The sequence below is a fragment of the Mastomys coucha genome, unplaced genomic scaffold (assembly GCF_008632895.1).
Source record: "Mastomys coucha isolate ucsf_1 unplaced genomic scaffold, UCSF_Mcou_1 pScaffold19, whole genome shotgun sequence".
NCBI lineage: Eukaryota > Metazoa > Chordata > Mammalia > Rodentia > Muridae > Mastomys > Mastomys coucha.
Window position 1 is genome coordinate 8,630,702 of NW_022196901.1, and position 16,234 is coordinate 8,646,935.

Here is a 16,234-nt window from a genome sequence, read left to right on the forward strand (position 1 = left end):
TAGTCAATCAAATTTAGGTATTAATAAAATCACAATTTACAAGATGCCAATACAGTAATTTCAGAGCCAATTGATAATGATAAAAACTTTATCCCAATATTTATAACCTTGTGAAATCATAGTTACTTGTGTCTGGTAAACGTCTCGTGGGTTCATGTCCACAGCCATCCACCTTCTCTCTTCTCCAAGTTACTCCCTGTCTCTGCAAATCTTAGCTCCGCCTGCCTTTCCCCTGAACAATCACGGGCCTCCTCTGCACTAATGTAATTGGACAGGGAAAATCCTGCGACAAGCATTCTCTGGTATTGTTATGGTGGTATTGGTGAGAGTGCTGTTGGCATTAGTGGTGATGGTGTTCGTGGTGGTGTTGGTAGTGTTGGTGGTGATGGTAATCATAGTAATGGTGGTGATGTTTTATAAAACAGAATCTGATACTCATAGTTGAAGGCTAACCTACAATTGTATGTAGACCAAGATAGCCAAAAATTTGTGTTAATTCTTCTGTTTCAGTTTTCATTGAGCTAGGATTAGTATCAGAAACCACAACCCCTGCTTAGATCAAGCAACCTTAATATTTCAATCCCATTTATCTTTCTACTAGACTCATAAAAACTAAACAAGGCCAATAAAGAGATATTTGTTTAAATAATTTTAAGTATAAGAAAGCATTTTAATAAGTAATTTCTTGGGGTATTTCTTATAATTAAGTTAATGTATTATATTTTGAGACAGTTCTCAACTTTAGATAGGCTTAACTTTTTATGGAATTCTATCAGTGTACTGGAATGTATTTCAATAATAGGTTCAGACATATAAAATTAGAATCAGAACTCTCCAGTGACATAAAAGTTTTATTTTTCAAATGTCCTTGTCAAAAAAAATTAATGATATCCATCCTACTTTGTATAGACTAAAAAATTAATCTATATAGAGACTGTCCTGAGGACAGACTGAACCCTGCTATATCAGCTACAAGAAATGTGTGATTTTCATAGCATCTCTCAAATCTGTTTCCCTATGTGTGTTTTTAAAATAGTTTTATATTATAATTGACCCCAGGATGTTCTCGCAGACACAAAGAGATGATATGGAAGTGTCTTACTTATTCATCATCACCATCATACCTTCAGTATCAGTTGTTACAAACCAATTAAATAAGAAAGTAGCTCTCTTCGACATAGGGCAACAGATGAAATGGTTTTGATTTTTAAATGTAAATTATATTCAATCTGATTAGTTAATGCACTTTATTGTCAAAAAGCATGACATAGAAATGTCTGAAGTTTCCATAGGTTAACTTACCCCGTATAATGAGGAACTTGCAGGCATACTTACAATGAATGCGCCCCCGCCCCCAAACAGTTGGCTTCAGCCACACGAAGAAAAAATGCCCAATTGCAGAGTGTCAATCTGCCTGACAGTGTAAATCTCCTTAAGGCAATTTAATTCAGATTAAAAAGATAACCTTGGCTTGTGTAGCCAGAATAAGGGATCTGTTTCAAATCTGTCACGTTAGCACTATCAATAACCCACTATGACCCATGATTGAGTAGTTTTAATTAAGTTCTCGCAGGATATTTGGGGGTGGGGATATTAATCCTTCATTAATAGTTATAATGAATATTACACATATCTCTATAACTTTTGGAGTTCGGACATCTTTCTATTTTTATCAAATTTATCGTTTTCCTTACTAAAGAGCAATTCCAGTTGGGGAACTCTGGCTCCCAGGGGATTTAACGCTACCCCACTTCCAGCACTATAAAACAGAGGCCTGCTGTTTTAATCACGCCTCTCTCTCTCTCAATGTTGTTTGCGCCCTGGTACAGCCCATCTGCCTTGAATCTAGTGCTCCGCTGGGGCTGCACACATCTGCCAGCCAGACTACCTTCGTACACAATTACTCAATCCACCGTAAGGCTCTTTAATAAGAAACAAGTGTGACAACGGCAAGGCTCTTTTTTTCCCCCCTTTCTCTCTCTCTCCTCCTCCCTCTTAAACCACAGAGTCAAATAGCTCTAATAGAGATGAAGCTTGATAGATCCGCCCAGGTGTAGGTGAAATGGTAGAGCCTCGGGGGTAATAGATGCTGTGCTCGCACGCTGAAGTTTAGTGCTCTGTCCTGACGGGCTCTCCAGCTACACTGAGGCCGGCTGCTCCTTGTACAGTTACAAAGTCAACACGTTTCTTGCTGCTCACGTTTGTGCCTAACCCAGAGGGCAACCTGGAGCTAGGTAGGAGTCACTGATCAGCCCTCGGACTCCAGCTCAAGGACAAAGGACCGCAGATGCAGTAAGTGGAAATTTTACCTTTTCTTCTTTTACTTGGGAATTAATTAAGGCTGTTTACTCTCAGGGAATCCTCTAAAGACTGAGCAAAAGTGAACCAGCAAAAGAAGCCTGTGTTCTTAACCCTGTGGGTTTCCCCAGGCGTAGTTTCACTCAGTGTCCCAGTTCATTTTGCAGTGTCCCGGAACTGTCACTGCAGTTTAAATACTCCACAAGTGACTCCTGATTCAAAAGGTCTGGTGGATTGAAATGTGTAGCTAATAACAATGCTAATTCGATCCTGTAGCCTGGCATATTAACTGCTATTTCTGTGTGAAATATCCTTTATTACTGTCAAAAACACTGTTGACAAGGGTACTGTCACAGTGCTCAGAAGACAGAAGAAACTACCCTACTTGAAAAAGGATTTCAACTTTCATGCCTGCCTATAGTGTTACATCCTCCTTGAGACATCAATACAAGGAATTTTCCTGTAAGTTTTGCTTAACAAATTTTTCCTTGAGCTCTGACTCTTAGTAAAGAAGTTATCTTAAAAACTAAAACTAGTCTTACATTGTAGCTTCAATGACAATGATAATGCAATTTTAAAAGAAACAAACTAAAAGCAAAGGTCATTTGTCTAATAGCCTAGGAAGAGATATTGAAAACAGATGTAGGAAATCTCTACTGTGACTTTTTGCTCTTTCATGCTTGGTTTAAAGCAGCCTCCACATTGCGTTTACTTTGCATTTACAGCTTTGGATTCACCACTAAACTATGTTTGAACTTCAAGTTCAGATGCGATCTAAGTCAAGCCATGTTCCTTGAGCCCTGCTCTGAATTTTACTCTGCTACAGGGAATCTTTTTACTACCACACTATATATCTCGATTGTGTTAACAAGCTGACTGTGGTGGACTTTCAGGTGAAATGTCAGCCAATGTAAAAGAATGTGTTTGCTGTTCAAATGTGTGACACTCTGTATAGGAAATACATATACAACATATGCTCTGATGAAGATTCAAGTTATAAAGTTAATCCCTCAAATATTGCCAAACATGATCAAACTGTAAAAGAATGCAATAAAGACTGTCAGTACATCATTTCTATCTGTAGTTTCTTTAAAGTTTTTTAAATGTAGTTTTATATATTCGAAGATACAGTCTGGAAACCATTGCCATCTCATAATGTGATGTGCATGCATACAGTACATAAGAAAACAGACAAAATACGATTGTATTTTCTTAAAGAATTCCCACTGGCCAATTCTTTGCTTTTGTTTTTTGACTATTATAGATGGACCTCATTGTAAATGATGATTTAAAAACCATGACGGTAGAGGCTTGATGGCTCCTTTGTGTATTTTCAGAAATGATTTAGCCAGGATAAAGTTGCTGCTATGAGAGGTTTAATTAATTACTTTTAGTTAAATATATTTCTTTAAGGATTGGATTTGACATTACTGATGGTGGAGTAAATGTAGTTTAAAAGTCATTCTTCATGGAATGCTTTAACCAACAATTGTTGGCACTGAATAGCGGTCAATGTCTACCCCCTACAGGGAGAGATTCTAATTTCACTATGCCTTCCTCAGTATATGAATGCTGCAGAGTACAGTTCACACATATGAATGCTGTAACTGTGTCAGTGATTCCAACAAGTGCCCCTTAATGAAAAGGTCAGCCACATGATTAATAGGAAGCCAATTTCAAAGGCTGGACCTCACTTCAGCACTGCGTTTAGGTTTGCGTCGTCTTGATTTATTCATTTGCCTTTCACAATATAATAAAAACTGAGCAGTCCATATTGCACATTTTTAACACATTGTGATTATTATTTCAGTATGATAACAAAATATCAGTTATTGTGTTTGGCTAAGGAAAGAAAAAAAATCAAGTGGGAAAAATCCATCACACCAATAATTGAGAGCATGTGGATGATGAATGAAAATTTCACTCTTTATCCAAATAGTTAGACTACAAAGTCTTTGCTTGAGTTCCAGTTAATTTAATCAACTTTTGAGAAGCTGTCTGGGGAAAGGTGGTATAAGGGAGGAAAGGTTTGATGTTTCAAGCTCATAATGATTAAATGTGAGCTATGTATTAGCAATGCAAAGGCAAATGTGTTGCTCTGTTGTGAAAAAAAAGCTCATAATTTTTTCACACAGAAGTAAATGACATTGAAGAATTCTGTTGAGTAGGATTAATCAGGATAATCAGTTTAGTCGTCAAAACTGTATACAACAGTGACTTTATTGTAATAGTTTTAAATATGACCTATATGGAAAAATATCAGTACTGTCTCTTACAAATTTTTAATTATTCTTTTTGAATGACATTAACTTTTGATAGTACAAGTTAAAATTTAATCCACTTATAAATTACATAGTACTTAAATATGACCTCTAAACCATTTATTTAATATGTATATTTCACCTTTTAGTTTTATTACTACATATTTTCAAATATAATTTGATTGCAGTGTAATTAGTTAAATAATACAAACAATATGATAACTTATGGGAGATGACTATAGTTCTAGAGAAAAGAGGATTTTGCTTTTCTTTTTTTTTGAGAATCATAAATTATATCAAGTTTTTATCTCTTAACCCTTTTTCTCTTTCTACTTAAATAAATATATACATAACTTAATAATAATACCATGTTTACTTATAATCAAGGGATTCAGATCATAAGTGTGGAACAATATGCTATTTTGAGTATAATAGCCACCAAGGAAGGTCCTAATGGTCACTCAAAGGAAAGGCAGTACAATAAGCTCTTGGCAGTATTCACAGTGTCCTAAATGCCCTGTGTGTTACCTTGCTGCTCTGAATTAGAAACTTACCACTACAGATAGGTCTCATTGAATAGTAACTGTGTGTCTAAAATGTATTGAACACAAGACTCTACTTTCGAGTCCAATCCTTCTAGCCCAATAAGGTATGCAGTGTTCCTATACCCATTCATAAATGTGAATGGAATAACAGAAAATTTTCAGTTGTCCTAAGCCTGCGAACTCTGAAATGTATGTTGAGATTAGCTCTGCCTTGTGTTAGACCCTCTCAACTTGCTTCCACTGAGGCCTCTCCTGTAGCAAGCCCTTTCTTAGAGCAAAATCAACTAACTCTACCTCTGGCTATTACATTGAAACTACATAAACTCTGAAAGAGATTAATAGTGAAAGTTGTTAATCCAGCAATAGTGTTTGAATGCCAAACAGTGAATATGATTGTACACTATTACACCATCACTGGGCACTTAGACTCCATGCTACTTTTCAAGCTTTTATTGCATGCAAAGTCAAACTTGTAACTATGTTTGAGAAATCACAGGGCAATGTAATCCATCCATAATTTCTCAGTTGTTGAATAGGTGTTTCTGCTAATCTGAAGGTTGGAGAAGTTTGTCTCTTCAAGATATTTCTAGGCAGGCCAGAGGATCTGACAGCAAGGTAACTAACCACAATAGCAGTTCATTTATGGTCATCAAAAGCCATCTCTATCTTCAAGATTGAGAAAATTAGTTGAGGATCATCATCAATGATATTTAAGGCTTTGGCTATTCAGGAGGAATACCTGATTATTTATATTTAGATGCTAGTTTCCCAGGTAGATTATTCTTTTGTTTGCTGAAACATTTTCTCCCAAGACATACAGAATGAATATAACAAAGTTTGTTTGTTGAGAGAAGAAAAATAAAATATTCTCAATAGAAATCTCTTGTAATTCATGATCTAATTTTAAGATTGTGAGTCTTTATATTCTTTATGAGGTCTAAACAAAATAATCATACTCAAGGAGCTGTGTTTTACTTTCATTAGGTCATATGAGAAAACCTTTTAAGTTAAAAGATTATTTACTTTTGTATACCTATTATATGTAAAAAGTGGAGGAAATCAGCAGAAAGAACTTAATTTAAAAATGAAGCCCAACTTTCTCATTCTCTCTATAACAGGGAATGACTGTAAACGTCCCTTTGTTTCCTTTGGTTTGATGTGAGTTATTTGATGAATGTTTTTAAATATGATTGCCATGCATAAGGCTAGAATCTATTCTCAGATCTTTAACACAGTGAAGGAAAAGGTGATTTTTAAAAATCAATCTAAAAGTCTTAGAAGAATGAATGCATATGAAAGACATGTGAAAGTTCTAGATGTCTTTAAGCTTTAATGTCTAGGTAGCTTTAAGGATTGGTGACTACCTTAAAACATTGGTCAATATTTTCTCTGTCATGATTCTTAGTCAAAAGATCAATGAGCTCACTCCATGAATCCAATCTTATCCTCATGAATTCCCTTCGAGGGTCTCATTCCCTGTGCCTTCCCTCCCCTTTTCTCTTCTGTTACTATCCCCTTGTCTTCTTCTTCCCTTCTCTTCTTCCCTTTTTCTCTTCTTTCTCTTCTCCCTTCTCTCTCCTCTATTTCTTTCTTTATCTCTCTCTACCCTTTTCCCTCTCCTCTACCTTCCTTTCCTCTCTGCTCTCCTGCCCTCTTCTCCTCCTCTTCTTTCCTCCCTCCCTCCCTTCTGTTCTTCCATACTTCCACAGCATTCTCTTTTCTCCTTAACTATCCTTCCTGCTTCCAGGCTACTTTCCTCTCTCCTCCCCTTTCTCTCTTCCCCTACTCCCTATTTTCTCATCTTCTCTCATCATTCCCTCTGTCCACTCTTCTCCATTCATCTCTTTAATTTCTCCTTTCTATACCATCAGTCTCATTTCTTTCTCTATCCCCTGTGTCACATCTCTCTCCACTTCCGTTCTCCTATCCCCTGACATCACATTACATTCTCCCCAAAACACCAGAGATGTTTTTTCTGTTAGTTATTTCTTTCTCTTGTTTCAGAAAAATATTAGGAACCCTGATCTGGAGAAGTCTCTTGACTCTGCTCATTTCCACTGTTTCATTCATCTCAGATCCCAAAACAGTAACCATAGAAACCAATTCACCTTATCATCCATTCTTTGCATGGTGGACTGCAGTCCCTCTTCCTTGACACAAGCCAGACTCCTGTCCATATCTATAACCAACATCTAAAAGTTTTGGTTTCAACCCTGTTTTTTATTAAATATTCACTTCTTTCTAGGCTCAAAATTTGCATTCTCCTCCACAAGCATGACTGTGAACTTTGAACTTTTAAATTATATTTAGAAGCACATTGTCATGGCTGTGTGCTCAGAATAGACTTTTCAGATGCATGTAAGTCAGAATTCAGAGAGGCATCTTATTAGTAACCAACATCTGTTTTATTATTAATCATACACACTTTGTCTTTGGAAGGAAAGAACAGGGGGTGATTAGATTTTATTATACTTCTGTACTTCTGTCAAAATTTTGCAAGTGAAGCTTTACTTATAGTGGCAAATATTAATACACCTTAATTTCACACCAATTATTTTCCTGGAAAAGAGTATTTCAGTCCTGTTAGAATCAGTTGTTCTTATGTAAGTCAAGTACTATTAACTATGAACTTATTTTGTATCTGTACTTACACTTTACTGAATTACCAAACTAAGATTCTGTGTAGTAGTGAGCATGAAATAAAAACATTGTGTACTGATGGACAAATATAGACTTGCTTTCTGAGTGAAAAGAGTATCCACTTGGCATATAATTATATCAAAGTAATTTTGAAAGAATTTTGGAATTTGGACTTTAAGACAAGAGATAGATATACAAGGCTCTTGCAAGGTTTAAAATGGGTTTTATATGTAGTATATGATTAAATATTTGGCATAATTTATTTTATATTTTATAAAACATAACAGTATTTCTCCTTTGGTTCAAAGTATGTTTTCAGAATGTTTACCATGGATTTATTGCTTGAGATCCGATTCATTTCACAAGCATAAATGAATAACTCTATCTCTGACTAAAGAATTACTTCTAAAATCATTTCCCAATTTAGAAGGTTGTGAATAATTCATATTTGGTTGATGGTAGTTAATAATGAGTTATTGATGAAAATTGATTGAACAATTTTCAAAACAAAACAAAGTTAACACAATACACAAGTTTTACATCCTACAAGTGAGTCCCCAGAAGTAAAGTCTCAAACTGGTCCCAGTGTTAACACTCAGTCTCACACAGAATTGACACAAGGTATAGAAGTTATTTGCTACTAGTACAAAACATTTCTTAAAGTTTACATAAAACATTAGCTTATATACCTTTGCTCTCAACTATCTCATGAAACAGTTCAATAAGATTTGTTTTTACCTGCTTAAATTAGGATGAAAAGAAATCTCATCGTGACTATAGTGAATTTCACTACATAACATTTAATTTTGAGTGATATGATTCTATATGCAGTCTTAACTTTTTAGGATAAAAGAATATATATGAATGAATGCACTAATTTTTATAAATGAGTCTTAAGTAGGAGACATGCCTAATTTTCTCAATTTCTAGAAAAATTTGATTTTTGTTTTTGTTTTATACATTAAATCTCTTTTATTTCTAAGATGTTTTGAATATTATACATGTAAACATATATACAAAGGACTAATATATTAAAAGCTATAAACCTGTACAGACATTTCAATGTTTTTCCATATTAAACCCATTGTGATCGAAATTGAACTATAGTTTATTAAGTTTATTAGAGAGATTCCCAGGCCTTAACTATTTATTCTGTTACATCATAAAGTTCATGGTTGAGTTGTGTTAGTTTTACATTATCATAGCAAAATGAGTGAGAAACTCAAAGAATTAAAGATTCATTTAGACTTATGCTTTCAGATTTTTCCCTTCAAGGTTCTTTGTTCCATGGATGAGGGCTTGTACTGTGGCTAATTCCAATGGCAGGGAGCATACAGTGAAGAATGGTCCCTACTTGCTTAAGCTGAGGAACAGAGAGAATAATGACACATAAAAATTATGCCTTTGATTGGCATATACCGGTGATCTCCTTCCATCAGTTAGACACCGCCGCCCCCTTCTTAGAGTCCATTTGCTACTGAGTTTCTCAGTGGCCTAATCCGTCGATGAAGGTATCAACACTTGATGAATCCTATCAACATGACCTCAGTACTACATTGAGGACCAGGCAGTCAGCACACAAGCCTCTGAGGAATGCTTCCTATTTAAACAACATGGACATGAACATATGCAATTTATAATTGCGTTAGGCCTGACTTGGAAGCATTAGTGTTTTGCTTTGTGTTTATATAATGCAAGCCTGTTTTTTTGGCATTTTTATGCAAGTTCAAAATGGCTTCATCTACCAGAAATGATATATTTCACACTAAGGTCTATTGTTATGTTTCAAGATTTTGCTACTATGATATTATAATGAAAAGTTTGCTTTTGATGTATGGAAATGTACAAGGCACAATGAAGATATATTTGTAAATATCTCTATCTGGTAATATTCCTACTACATATGTAAAAAAATGAATTTGAATATTAATTTCTTTACATAGAATACTATGCTAGATTATTAAACTGTTTAATTTTACTTTATTTACATTCATGTTTTTGTCTTCTAATACAAATTCTGATATGTACCTTATTTATGCCAACCTCCTGATCCTTCTATCTCTCCTATAGAATGAGAAGGTCTTAGGCAGAGTTTTTATTGCTATGAAGATACACCAAGACTGTAACAACTCTTTTAAGGTAAAGAAGAAATATGTAATTGGAGCTGGCTTACAGTTCAGAGGTTTAGTTCATTGTCATCATGGCAGGAAACGTAGTGGCATGGAGGCAGGCATAGTGCTGGAGAGGAAGCTAGGTGTTCTTCATCCAGATTGGCAGGTCATAGGAAGAGAGAGTGACAAAGGAACTGGCTTGAGCATTTGAAACCCCAAAGCCTGCACCCAGTGATATAGTTCCTCTAACAAAGCCACGACCTCTAATAACACCACTCCCTATCAGCCTTTGGGGAATACAAATTAACATAGACATGTTTACAGTCATGAGCAACTAATCCATGGATCCTTAAATAAAAGTCATATCATAAACTCAGATATGAAGAATTTATGCATTGAAACATTTGTTTCTTGGATTACTTTGTCTTTCCTCAGTCTTGTGCACTTAGGGTAATCAGTTGTAATTCCCAGTTGACGCAGAAACACTGGACTGTTGTATTATTTACTCTGTAAATTTAAGCAATTGTACAGCTATATGAAGCATCACATAGAGGTCAGAATTGTAGGTCAAATAGAGGATGTTGAGAATGGTATTTTTAGCCCTTTAAAAATATTATTTTGGAAATTATGAATATTCTTTTAGATTATTGTAAAACTTGTTTGGTTTACATAGTGTCCTTTAGGTGGTGTCCTGAACAACAAACTCACTAAACCTTAGATTAATAGACCCTTTTCTAGAAATATGAAAATGTTTTGTAACAATGGAGTTTCCTAAATTTTTAAGTTTCCTAAAATTGGTCAGCTAATGAAAGCTACCATTTATCATATCTACTCAAGGAAGCTCTGAGCTTTCATTCCGCAGCTCAGGAACAAGCAGACAAAGTGTTAAGGTAGAGAACACACCATATATGAAGCCTCATTCTCTAGAAATGTGGAGATGTTTTGTAACGATGGATTATAGTCAGGAAAATTCCTTACTAGGGTTCCTACCAAATATTTACTCTTTTGCCAATCTTGATTAATTTATAGCAGGCCAAGGGTTACTTTTTATCATTGGTAAATTTTCTTACAAAATATTCAACCATATTGGGTTTTTTGTAAGACTTTAGAAGGACTTAGTCAAGATAGTCAAGTAACTATCATACTCTCATGAAAGACTAAATTAAGGAGCAACATTACTTGCAGTTATGCAATAGTTAGCTTGAGTTGTCAGTTTGGCCCAGCTAGAAAGAAGGAAACTCTAGTTGAGGAATGGCCTCCACTGGATAGTCTGTGGGCATATCCATGAGGCACTTAGTTATTGCTTATTGATATGGGAAGGCCCAGTCTATTGTGAGTTGTGATATTCCTTGACTTGTGGGCCAGGGCACTTTAAAAGGTAGTGGAGCGAGCCACAGAAATTGATAGAGTAAGATACATTCCTCTATTCCCAATTCAAGCTCCTGTCTTGATTTCCAGCTCTCATTCCTTCAGTGGTGCTATCTGTGAAATACACCCTTACTCATCCAAGTACCATAAGGTCATTATGTTTTTCATAGCAACAGAGTTGTACTAACACTATAAGCTCTATTTTAGTTCTTTCACTTATAAAATGGAATTTTTAAAATAAATGAAGCATTATAGTTTGTTTTCTAATTTTAAAAGTGTGACCAAATATGTCTTCAGATATAGTGGCCCAAAAGAGGAAATAAAGCAATTTTGAAACAAACTTTGATATGTAATTTCACAAAGATGTGTGCTAATTATTCATAATTTTATAGTGAATTCTAATGACAAAGTCAGTGTCATGAAAGAATTAATAAACTATTCTCAAGGGCAATTAAATATTCCCCAGGTTATTTGAATGTTGAAAAACTATAGCATTAATTCTTTCAGTTACTTGTATTCACTTCTCTTAAATGTTTATTATAAGTTAAATAATTAAAATGTATTTCTTGTACTGTAAATGGATAATGTACATGGTCAATGTATAGTCACCATAAAGAAATGGAAATAGTGCAATATAATTAAGTGAGAAAAGTAAACTTAATTTATCTTGATGCTTTTTGTAATAAGAAAAATTGAAACCATTTCAAACATTATTTAAAGTGATAGAATAATTAATTACAATTGCCTTGCATTGTTATTTTACTACTGAAACTATATAAATCTTTCGAAAATTTGTCAGACATGTGAAATTTCCACTCAATCCTTTGTCTATGATATGCTATCAGGCATGTTCTCTGTGGCTGACTCCATGCTTCTGTAGGATTTCTGTCCTGGCAGTGTACAGAGCAAGGACATATAACAAACAGAACTTTTCCTTAGCAAATACTTAGTGTCATGAAATTCTCTTTAGAAACTCTCTAATATCTCTTCCCTTCTGTCCCAATCCAGGGGTGACTTCTCCTGTCCCAGTCCAGGGGTAACTTCTCCCATAGCTCCTCACTCCTGTCCCAATCCAGGGGTGACTTCTCCTGTCCCAATCCAGGGGTGACTTCTTCTGTCCCAGTCCAGGGGTAACTTCTCCCATAGCTCCTCACTCCTGTCCCAATCCAGGGGTGACTTCTCCTGTCCCAATCCAGGGGTGACTTCTCCTGTCTCAATCCAGGGGTGACTTCTCCTGTCCCAATCCAGGGGTGACTTCTCCTGTCCCAATCCAGGGGTGACTTCTCCTGTCCCAGTCCAGGGGTGACTTCTCCTGTCCCAATCCAGGGGTGACTTCTCCCACTTTTGTCATCCTTCCCATAAGTTGTTTTTTATTTGGGTTGGGGGTGGGAGGTTGATTTTCCCAACATTGAATTACTGCCAATAGCAGAGCATCCATGCAAAAAGTTCCATGCTCTTACATGGATTTATTGTTTGCCTCGTTTCTCTCTCTTTTATTCCATTAATTCCATATTCTAAAGCTCATCCTTTTGGCATAACAGTCACTGCTAGGTCCTGAAAGAAAAGCCAGTTAAACACAGCACAGGATGTGGAAAAACACCCTTTGATGGGACATCATTTAGTAAATGGATTTCTAAAACTTTGGGGGAATTTACATTTAAGTAATAATTTTAATTCAGAACATTTTTATTTTCAAGAATTATTTAACCAGTTGTATAAAAATTTCTTATAGCTAAGATTTATGTCCAGAGCTGGATGCCACTGGATTTCCCCATCTTTGATCTCTGTCCTAGGCAGGCCTGGGGCCAGGTGATGAACTGCATGCATCCTGTCAAGTGTTCTGCCTCCCAAAGGAGCTGAACCTCCTAAATGTCCCTGGTATTTTTTTGCTACCATTGCAAAATAGCTTTGTCTCTTTTGATTTGAATCTAAGTATGTTGGTTAGGTGATAATTTTTTTTTCCAGTTTGACAAAAGGTAGGGTCTTCTGGAAAGATGGAGCATCAGTTGAGAAAAGGATTCTAATAAGGAATCTCATTCCTGTAAGAGACTAACTCTCATTTTCCCAGCATTCCTTAATTGTCTGTAGTCGATTGTCTAGTGGGGGTACTTCTGTAAGGAGGAAAATTAGCCTCTCACAGAGATGAGACACCTTATGCCCCTCATTTGTTGTCCAGTGCAGAATGGTAATCCCTGTAATCGTACAAACAGAAAAGGCAACCAGGTTGTATGTATATATTTGCATAACACACACACACCACCACACACACACATACACACACAGATGAAAAATTGTTAAATCAAAGAATAAAGGCTTTCAACTATAGCAGAGCATGATATTTAGAAGTTCAGGGAAGAAAGAGAAAAAACACTTCACTTAAACATATGTTTGAAAGCAATAATAAAAGAAAATACTTCCATCAGCTTGGCCTGTAGGGCATTTTCTTGATTTGATGATAGATTTTTGATGTTTGAAGTCCCAGATCACTGTGGGATGTGCTACCCTTGCACAGTTGGTCCTGGAAAATGTAAAAAAGGTAGTTAACCTTGAACCTGGAGAACACACTGCGAAGCACTGTTCCTCCCTCCACCGTCTGGGCTTCAGTTGCTCCCTTCAGAGTCCTGACTTGAGATTCTGTCCTGACTTTCCTTCTGGATAGGCTGTAAATGGAAGGGTTAAGGAAAATCTTTCCTTTTCAAAATGCTTCTAGTTGTTAGCTTATCACAGCAATAGAAAACAAACCAGGACACTAAGCAACAGAAGAGCCTTAGTTCTTTTTTATTTTATTATTTACATGTCACATAATATCTCCTTTCCCAGTTTCCTCTCCAAAAAAAACAAAGAAAAAATGGAATAAAATTAAAAACTTAAAAAAAAAACCCTGTTCCCTCCCCACTCCTCCTGCTCAACCCACCCTTTATCGCGTGGGTGGGCATCATTGTCAGTGCTTTTTCAGTGCAGGCATGCCTTTGCAGCCCATTACCCCAGATTCTCCAACCCAGTATACGTTCCCTCTAAAATTGTTCAGGAAGTTTGAGAGAGTGAAAAAGTTAAGAGAGGTCCACGAATCTCCCTACCCAGACCTGAAGCTGTCTGATGTGTGAAGCTATTGTTTTCAGTGGCTTCTACAGAGATGAACATCCATCTTGCTTTAGGAAAATCCACCCATATAATTAATCATGTGTCCAATTACAAGCTAGGGAGAGCTTGTCTTGGATTATGGCTGGCTACCCAAGTCTTTTCACAAGTCCAAACCTTGAAGCCTTGGCTAGGCTCAGAAAGTTTACATTGACTTCAAAGTTACCACACTAATTGAGCTATTCTTGGGCTCCTTGAATTGTTGTGCTGACTTTCAATTCATCATGAGCTTGTTGTTTGAAAGGGGGCATTGTGCATTCCTCCTGAGTGTCCTGTTTATTAGTATTATTGTTCAATTGCAATAGAAGTAGCTCAGAACAATATATATTTCAATGTCATCAATGATTCATGCTTGTTTTGTTTAGAATTGTATACATTTTTAAAAGAATGAAATATAGCCCTTTGGAAAGCTTTTATTCTAAGGTTTATTTAAATATCCTGTCTCACTCCATGAAATCTAGCCTGGGATTGTCTTTTCATGCTCTGGATTTTATAACAGGTCATACCTATGTGATTTATTTCAGACATTTCTGTTCCTGATGTATGTCATACCTACTTCTAATCCCAATAAAATGCTAATCTTTCTGAACACAGGCTAAGTCACTTTTACCTCTTTGTGTGTCTTGTAGCCTTGACCAAGTAGATGTTCAATAAATGTTTTTTGATCAAAAATTGACATTTGTATCCTATAAAATCAGGTTGAAGGGTCTTTAAGTCCCTATCTTCCATTTGCTGTTTAATTGACTATTAGTTGAAACTGATTGATAGACATAAGGACCTTTTCTCTTTTTTTGGTGAATTGGCAGCTATGTAAATACAGCACTTAACCTTAAGCACTCAGCCATTAACCTTAATCACTGTCCATTAACCTTAAAGCACCCCAGGTTTCTCCCCTTACAATCCCCCAAAACAGACCCCACTCAAAGTGTTTTCTTAGCATGAAAAAGAATCTCAGTAGAACAATTTTATTGTTCTGAGAGTGGCTGTAAAAAGGGCATTTTTAACAAAATATTTGAGTCCATTTCCTTTTGTAGGTACTAATTAATTTTTCATGAACCCAAGGGGAGATAAGAAATAGAAAAATTACTTAAGGAACATGGTAAGAACTGTTTGGTGAGGAAACAAATAGGTAATTCTTTATAATAACCATTTTATACATGAGGTTGTTAATCACAAAAATATCTTACCACTCTGCATAACCCCATAAATTCGTGAAAGATAAAGAACATTTTCCTATACCTAGTGCTAAAAATCAATTTTAACATTAATTCTAGGCATAACAATGCTAGTTATTTTAAGAGTAGACTATTTGAAATAATTTCTATTGAATGTTAATTTACAAAAGAAAGTGGATAAATGAAAATTTTGTTAAGTATAGTACTTTGAATTAGTTCTTATACGTATTCTTGTATTGTAACCAGGATTACTGAACTAATAACAGATCACTTTCATAATCCTTTGAAATCTACATTATCTATTTTATAAAAACCATAAAATAATTGTTATTTAAATGATGTGTTCTTAATTAATAAATTCAAATATTTTATGCATTTATTCTATAGATCATAGATTCTGTCTGCCAAAGTCTACATTTACCACCTATGAAGCATTGCTAAGTTATGAAAAGTTCTCTATGTAATTTTATATGCAATTATATTTCATGACCTCAAGCTTTGGGGTGAAAACAGTAAGTCAGTAAAGTTCCCATTGTGTTTTGAACATAATAGATCTTAGAGCGTGGTGGGAGGGTGGCTGCAATTGAGGAGGGAGAAAGAACACCTTGCCATATTCAGGAAAGAAACTCAATACTAATGGACTGATTATTTTTAGAATTGCCAAAGTGCTCAGTTTGCTCCAAGTTCCATAGAGAGCT

General features: G+C 35.6%; 1 protein-coding gene across 1 annotated transcript in view; it reads left to right on the plus strand.

Moving 5' to 3' along the window:
- The first annotated feature begins 1,993 nt into the window (after positions 1-1,993).
- Positions 1,994-16,234, plus strand: part of Sema3a (semaphorin 3A) — a 447,592-nt gene continuing 433,351 nt past the window's right edge. The window contains exon 1 of the mRNA XM_031380015.1: positions 1,994-2,292. The gene's annotated coding sequence lies outside the window, so the exon portion shown is untranslated. The remainder of the gene's footprint in view (positions 2,293-16,234) is intronic.